The 8,512-nt window shown below is 39.3% G+C and overlaps 1 pseudogene; it reads left to right on the top strand.

Annotated features, from left to right (window-relative positions):
- The first annotated feature begins 7,672 nt into the window (after positions 1 to 7,672).
- Positions 7,673 to 8,149, top strand: LOC138427601 (small ribosomal subunit protein eS25 pseudogene; annotated as a pseudogene).
- The last annotated feature ends 363 nt before the right edge of the window (positions 8,150 to 8,512 follow it).

Genomic DNA, 8,512 nt, shown 5'->3' with positions numbered 1-8,512 from the left:
TTCAGCCTATTGTCTGGGGTAATTGGGTAGGAAAGTTCTTTATAGATGTTGTAAAAACTACCAGTTTAATAACAGGCAGAGGGAGTGGAGAGGAGATGGGTGGATGTACCTTGGAGCGTCTAAAATCACGCTTCTTTGCGAGTTCACTGAACTCTCCCTGACCCCATGAGGAAGGTCTTCCCAGGATAAGCCACCAACTCCAGGGTTTGTGACCAGATGGCTGCAGCCTGCCAGCTCTTAATAACCCAGAGTAGGATGACTTCTCATGTTACACAAAATGATAACAATATCCATTTAAAAACTAGTAGCAGCTACCACGCATCATATGGCTACCAAGTGCCAAGTCCTTCATATTCAATTTTTTTCATTCAATCTTTCCCCAAACTCAGTGAGGCTGCTCTTACAATCTCTGTTTTATAGATGAAGAAACTAAGACCAGAGAGATTCAGCAATTTGCCCAAGATCACACAGCTATCCCATAGCCTCTCTGTGCCTGTTTTCTCATCTGCAAAACAAAAAGTTGGACAAGGTGATCTGAGATTTGGGATGCTGGTATATGCACGTGGGGCACTGGGGGAGGAGAATTCCACGTAGAAAAGAGAAGAGCTTTTATTCACAGTATCTCACTTAACCCTAACTCAACCTGAGAAAAGCAGGATTACTCCCCTACACACACCTTGCTGAAGAAGTCGAGTTTAAGTGGGTAAACTGACTTGCTCAGAGTCACATCACTGGCAAGGGCAGAATCAGGTTAAAATCCCCAACTCTAAAGCTCATTCTCCTTCCATTCTTGACTGCAAAGTCAGTGTGGGGTCATTCAGATTTCCTTGCTTCCACATCTCAAATTTAGATGGAGTTTGAAAGTAAGGGTTGGTAGCCTCAGGGTGGGAAAAAAGATCTGTTTTGCTTGACTAAATATCAGACTGATTTCTGCAGAGTTTTTATTTATAACCTAAAACATCACCTCCTGGATTTGGGAGCAAATGTGCCCAGAAAGCTCTCCTATGCACCCACCACCACCACCCCTTGGAGGGAATGCTCCTGAAAATGTTCACAAAAACGTCTCCTGGACATTAATAGTTGAGATAAACTGTATAAAATGCTTAATCTAGCCCTTTAATAAACACTTAATAAAATTACCTATTACATTTTTATTATTCCTCCTTTGAAAATGAGTATATGGGTGACCCCACTACATACCCCTGCCATATGGGGACCAGCTGACTTTCCCTCTTATATTTTGCAAATGCCTTTTAAAATGATACGTAGTTAGATTTTCTTTTTCAATTTGACAATTATGCCTTCTGTCAGCACTTCATCCACTAATATTTAATGTAATTAATGATTTATACAGGTTTGAATCTAACATTTTATAATTTGCTTTCTAAGTTGCCCTACCTGTTCTATATCCCTTTCGACTACTCTTAGGTTTTCTATTCAGAGAAGGCAATGACACCCCACTCCAGTACTCTTGCCTGGAGAGTCCCATGGATGGAGGAGCCTGGAAGGCTGCAGTCCATGGGGTCGCTGAGGGTCGGACACGACTGAGCGACTTCACTTTCACTTCTCACTTTCATTCATTGGAGAAGGAAATGGCAACCCACTCCAGTATTCTTGCCCGTAGAATCCCAGGGACAGGGGAGCCTGGTGGGCTGGCGTCTATGGGGTTGCACAGAGTCAGACACGACTGAAGCGACTTACCAGCAGCAGCAGCAGCAGGTCTTCTATTGCATTAACTGAATATTGTTTTATTACTCCACTCATCTCACCATTTGCTCGGAAGTATACACTTAGACTAATTTTTAGGGGCCACCCTAGAGATTATAAAATGCATCCTTAAGTACCAGTATTATTTGAAAATTTTACCCCTTCCCTACATTAACCCCTCCTACAAAATGTTATGCCAGATGACATCTGTATTTTGAACTACCCTAAATATTTTAATGGTTTCATACAATATTAATTTAGATTTACCAAATATGTGTCTTTTTTGTTGCTCTTATACCTTCCTGCATCTCTGAGCTTCCATTTGGGGCTATTTTTTCTCTGTCTGAAGAACACCATTTTATATTTCCTTTTCTGCCGTCTGCTGATGATACATTTTCTTAACTTTTGTTTGTCATTCTTAAGAGATATATTCCTGAATTTAGAATAGAAGGTTGGAAGTTCTTTACTTTCAGCGCACCAAAGATACCATTTCATTGCTTTCTGGCTTCCACTATTTCTTTGAGCAGTCATGTCATTCATTTTTTTCTTTTAAGACGTCAGTCTAAATGTTGTTCCTTTGTAAGTAATCACTGTTTTTTCCTCTGTCTTTTAAAAAGATTTATCTTGTCTTTGGTCTTCAGCAGTTTTACTCTGATGTATCCAGGTGTGTGTTTCTTTATATTTAATCCATTCAGGTTTGAATCTGTACCCTGATGATTAAATCCTAAAAATGCATGCATGCATCCTAAGTTGCTTCAGTCCTTTCCAACTCTTTGAGACCCCATGAACTGTATCCCACCAGGTTCCTCTGTCCATGGGATTCTCCAGGCAAGAATACTGGAGTGACTTACCATTCCCTTCTCCAGGGGATCTTCCCAAACCAGGGACTGAACCCACATCCCTTAAATCTCCTGTACCACCTGGGAAGCCCAAACCCTAAAAACAGTTAAAGAAAATTCTCAGTCTTTATCTCTTTAAATATCCCTCCTGCTCCACTTTCTCTCCTTTCTACTTTTGGGATTCCAAACATGTTTATATTAGATCTTCTTATTCTTTATGTCTCTTACCCTCTCTCCTGCATTTTGTCTTTCTATAAGTCATTCTGGATCTTTTTGCCTGACATACCTTCCACTTCACTAATTCTCTCTTTGACCTTGTCTAATCCTCTATAAAGAGTATCAACTATATTTTTAATTTAGGCCAGCTATTGTGTTTTTCAGTTCTAGATTTTCTATTTGACTCATTCTCAAATGTATTATGTCATTTATCTTAGTTTTGAGATCTCTGCCAAAATTCTCAATCTCATCACTTATTCCTTTGAATATTGAGCATAATTATTTTAAATTCTGTGCTTAAGAATTCCAATATATAGATCCTATACAGGTCTATCATGGTTTTTTTTTTCTTTTGGTTCATTCATGTTTTCTTGTCTGCATGAGTGTTTGGTTGTTTTTTATTTTTTGCCACATGTTGTGTTTGGAGAATCATTTGTAGATTATTGAGACCTAGAGTATTATCTTCCTCTAGAGAAGACCTACATTTGATTGTTGTAGTTGCCTAGGGACACTAGCAATTCAGAGTGATCTTAATCTAATTTCAAGGACAGATACCATCCAAAGCTGTGGTGAGAAAACCCAAAGTTTACTCTTTCTCCTAAGGTGCAGCCTTTCAAGAGCTCAACTCAAAGGGGCAATGGCAGAAGGGGCTGGCCAGCCACTTGAATGGGTCTTGAATTCCAAATTTTGTTTTCTTAACCTAATGGGACAGTTAAAAGTGCCAGTCAGCCTCTCAGCTACCTTGTTCAGATCTGACAAACACCCTCAGAGCCAGGATCATCTTTCTGGATTTTCTTCTCTTGAATCTAGCACCAGTAGTTCTTTACTATCTCTTCATCTCTTTGATCTCTTCAAAAAGATTTTAAAATATATTTTGTTTAGCTTTTCTAGTTATTCTTAGCAGGAGAGTTGGTTTGAATTACCTCAGCTACAATTATAATACTGGAAGTTTCAAAATCTTTTTTAAAAATGTTCTTTAAGATTGATCTCTTTTAGATTTTTTTGCATTGAAATACTTTTTTCATACAAACTACTACATGTGAAATAGATAAACAACCAGGTCCTACTGTATAGCACAGGGAAATATATTCAGTACCCTGAGAGAGATGGGAATACCAGACCACCTGACCTGCCTCTTGAGAAATCTGTATGCAGGTCAGGAAGCAACAGTTAGAACTGGACATGGAACAACAGACTGGTTCCAAATAAGAAAAGGAGTACGTCAAGACTGTATATTGTCACTCTGCTTATTTAACTTCTATGCAGAGTACATCATGAGAAATGCTGGACTGGAAGAAACACAAGCTGGAATCAAGATTGCAGGGAGAAATATCAATAACCTCAGATATGCAGATGACACCATCCTTATGGCAGAAAGTGAAGAGGAACTAAAATGCCTCTTGATGAAAGTGAAAGAGGAGAGTGAAAAAGTTGGCTTAAAGCTCAACATTCAGAAAATAAAGATCATGGTATCCGGTCCCATCACTTCATGGGAAATAGATGGGGAAATAGTGGAAACAGTGTCAGACTTTATTTTGGGGGGGGGGGCTCCAAAATCACTGCCGATGGTGACTGCAGCCATGAAATTAAAAGACGCTTACTCCTTGGAAGAAAAGTTATGACCAACCTAGATAGTATATTGAAAAGCAGAGACATTACTTTGCCAACTAAGGTCTGTCTAGTCAAGGCTATGGTTTTTCCTGTGGTCGTGTATGGATGTGAGAGTTGGACTGTGAAGAAGGCTGAGCACCAAAGAATTGATGCTTTTGAACTGTGGTGTTGGAGAAGACTCTTGGGAGTCCCTTGGACTGCAAGGAGATCCAACCAGTCCATTCTGAAGGAGATCAGCCCTGGGATTTCTTTGGAAGGAATGATGCTAAAGCTGAAACTCCAGTACTTTGGCCACCTCATGTGAAGAGCTGACTCATTGGAAAAGACTGATGCTGGGAGGGATTGGGGGCAGGAGGAGAAGGGGATGACAGAGGATGAGATGGCTGGATGGCATCGCTGACTCAATGGGCGTGAGTCTGAGTGAACTCCGGGAGTTGGTGATGGACAGGGAGGCCTGGCATGCTGCGATTCATGGGGTCGCAAAGAGTCGGACACGACTGAGCGACTGAACTGAACTGAACAAACCATAATGGAAAGAATACAAAAAAAGAATATATATATAATTTTGAAAAGTTAATGAGTCATAAAATGATTTATAAGTCTAAGAACAACTGTATTATTATAACAAACACATAGAAAGGGTACTATCATTATTACCATTTTATAGGTCGGGAGACTGGTTCATATAAATTTCAAAATGTAAATTGCTCAAGGTGGTATAGTAAGTAAGGACTGAGTCAGATTTCAAATCCAGGCTTAATCTTTCCCTGTAAACTGAAGAGTAACTTATTCATTTTTAATTTTCTATTGTGGCCAAATATACATAATATAAAACTTATCATTTTAAGTGTATAGTCCTGTGCCATTAAGTACATTCACAATATTATACAACCATCACCACCACTTCCAGAACTTTTTCTTCTTATCCAGTTGAAACCTATTAAACACTAATTCCCCATTCTCATGTGGCAGCCACCATTCTACCTTCTGTTATTATGAATTTGACTACTCCAGGTACCTCATGTAAATGGAATCATACAATAGTGTCATTTCATGACTGGATTATTTTTTTTTTAGTCTAACGTTTTCAAGATTTATCCATGCTGTAGCATGTGTCAGAGATTCCTTACTTTTTTGAGGCTGAATAACATTCCATTGTACGTGTATACATTTTGTTCATTTATTAATCAGTTGACGGACACTTGAGTGGCTTCCACCTTAGTTTTTTTGTTTGTAGTTGGTTATTCAAAAATCTTAGTATGTTCATTCTTTCATTTATTCATTCATTCAACAAATATCTGTGAGTTCTTTTTGTAAGTTTTCGCTGTGATAAGATAAATAAGATTCTTGCTCTTAAAAAGCTTTTATATGGTGGGAGAAGCAGATGATAGACAAGCAAAGGTATAAATTATCAAAAAAGTCAGTCACTGTAAGTGATATGCATAGAACCAAGATGGGGTGATATGATAAAAAGAGTTGGAGGCTACTTTAGGGTGCTCAGGGAAGACATCTCTGATAAGGAAATGGTAAGCTAAAATTCGAATGTAAAAAAGACCCAACATGAAAAGAGCATTCATGGCAGAGAGACAGCAAGTACATAGGCCCTGAAGAAAAAAACAAGCTTGTATGCTCAAGAAAAAAACAAAGGTCTACAATCTGATCTCAGTAGTGAGAAGAACAGCGAGGAATGAATTATGGTAGGCAATGCATTTTAAAGACAGGATAGGGCTTATCCCTTGGAGAAGAGAATGGCAACCCACTCCAATATTCTTGCCTGGAAAATCCCATGGACAGAGAAGCCTGAAGGGCTGCAGTTCATAGCATCGCAAAGAGTCAGACATGCCTGAGGTGAGTTAACACTCACACAGGCAGTTTTTATTTTTTCTTAGTAGGATGGCATAGTAGACATGTAAGGACCCCACCCATTTCAGAATTCGCATCTAAATTAAACAAAAATTGCGTGCTGCAAACACCTATGACTATCTGTCTGAGGACTACAAACATGGCAAGCCAAAATTTCTGGGGATCAATGCCTCCGGAAGCCGCCCTCTGGCAGGACATAGATAGATAAGTGCCACCATCCATCCATGAATACAGGGAACTGGTGGATAAAAATCCAAGCACGTACCTTGGTTGGTGTAACTAAGGCATGACCTCACTGTTTTTCAAAGTTCCTCAGCCAAACTGAGCCTTAATTGTAGCTCATAATTTAATTACACACCCTTTGTTGGCTTCCACATCTCATGCCTCCACTTCCTTGCAAGTGTTCCCTGAGGTCATCTCCCAGATAATTGTCACTAAAAATTCTTATCTCAGAATCTGCTCCAGAGGGAACTCAAACCATCAAAGATGAGAAGCCACTGGAGGAAATCTAATCTGTAATTTTAAAGAATCACTCAGGAACTTCTGACTTCTAGCAAAATGTAGCTTATATTAGGCTAACTTCTCCTATCGATAATTAGAAATTCTGAATAAAACAAAAATAACAGTTTGCAGACACTAGAGAGCAATGAAGAGCCAGCAGAAACTGAAGGGGATAGGCTCTTAAAGGAGGGAACATGGATAAAATCTACTTGTGTATGGATTTTCACCTAAAGGGCACACCTCAGTCGGCAAGGTGTAGGACAGATGGAGCTCAAGCAGGAAGTGTCCGTTTTTATCAGGCTGAAGAGTTCAGAGTTTGAAATTCAGAGTTGTCATAGCAGCTGAAAATGGAAGTGAGAAATCCCAGAAACAGTGAGTCACAGAGAGGGAGCCTCAGATTTTCCATATAAATTCTCCTCAAATCCTTGATCAACCCCTGAACTGTGTAGTCATGGGAAAGGCCACAGGAGCCCAGTGGAAAGTAACAACTGGAAGGCTGAAAAAACAAAACAGCTATGCAGCTCCAGGGACCCAGAGTTTGGAGTTCAGGTCCCAGCAAGTTACAGGGAACTGGTAAGCACCTTGAGCCTTCCATTGAAACACAAAGAGCCACACCTTGGGAATAAGGATCACATCCCAGTACTAAAGGCTAGGCCCTAGAATTTAGGGGCAAAGTCCAAACAAATCCACTCTAACAAAGCGTAAGCCATGCATTCACAGGATGAAGGTGATCTGCCAGCTAGAACTACATACAATACATTTCTGTGATGCATCATCAAGTAAAAATTACTAGATATGTGAAAAAGCATGAAAATCTGATTCAGACATGGAGAGGGGAAAAAAGCAGTCAATAGAAACAGATCCAGTGAACAGATGTTAGAATTTAGTAGACAACTTTAAAATAACTTTGGCCTTTTTGTCCGACATCTTAGCGAGGCGGAAGTGGTCGCAGCTGCTCTCCGGGATTCGCTATGCCGCCCAAGGACGACAAGAAGAAGAAAGATGCCGGAAAGTCGGCCAAGAAAGACAAAGATCCAGTGAACAAATCTGGGGGCAAGGCCAAAAGAAGTGGTCCAAAGGCAAAGTTCGGGACAAGCTCAATAAACCTAGTTTTGTTTGATAAAGCAACATATGACAAACTCTGTAAAGAAGTTCCCAACTCTAAGCTTATAACTCCAGCTGTGGTCTCTGAGAGACTGAAGATTCGTGGTTCCCTGGCCAGAGCAGCCCTTCAGGAACTCCTTAGTAAAGGCCTTATTAAACTGGTTTCAAAGCACAGAGCTCAAGTGATTTACACCAGAAACACCAGGGGTGGAGATGCCCCAGCTGCTGGTGAAGATGCATGAACAGGTCCCACCAGCTGTACATTTTGAAAAATAAAACTTTATTAAATCAAAAAAATAAAAAATAAAAATAAAATAACTTTGACAAATATGTTACAGAATTTATTGGAAAAGGATACAGCGGGTAGAGAAACAGAGAATTTCAGGAAAGATGTAGAAACTCTAAAAAAGACTCAAAAGTAATTTCTAGAACTGAAAAATGCAATATCTGAAATGAAAAATTCATTGAAGTATCAAAGTAAATAAAACAATACAGAAAAAAAAGCTTGTGAATTTGATAAGTTAATAGAAATTATACAAACTAAATAACAGAGAGAAAAAGATTAAAAAAAAAAAAGTAAAGGCTTGAGGACCTTTAGGAAAATATCATCTGGCCCAACATACATGTAATTGAAACCACAAAAAGTGAGATAAGAGAACTAGGTAGGAAAA

Source organism: Ovis canadensis, chromosome 22, assembly GCF_042477335.2.
Source record: "Ovis canadensis isolate MfBH-ARS-UI-01 breed Bighorn chromosome 22, ARS-UI_OviCan_v2, whole genome shotgun sequence".
Taxonomy (NCBI): Eukaryota; Metazoa; Chordata; class Mammalia; order Artiodactyla; family Bovidae; genus Ovis; species Ovis canadensis.
The sequence above is the reverse complement of the archived record's forward strand: the minus strand, read 5'-3'. Positions and strand labels throughout refer to the sequence as shown.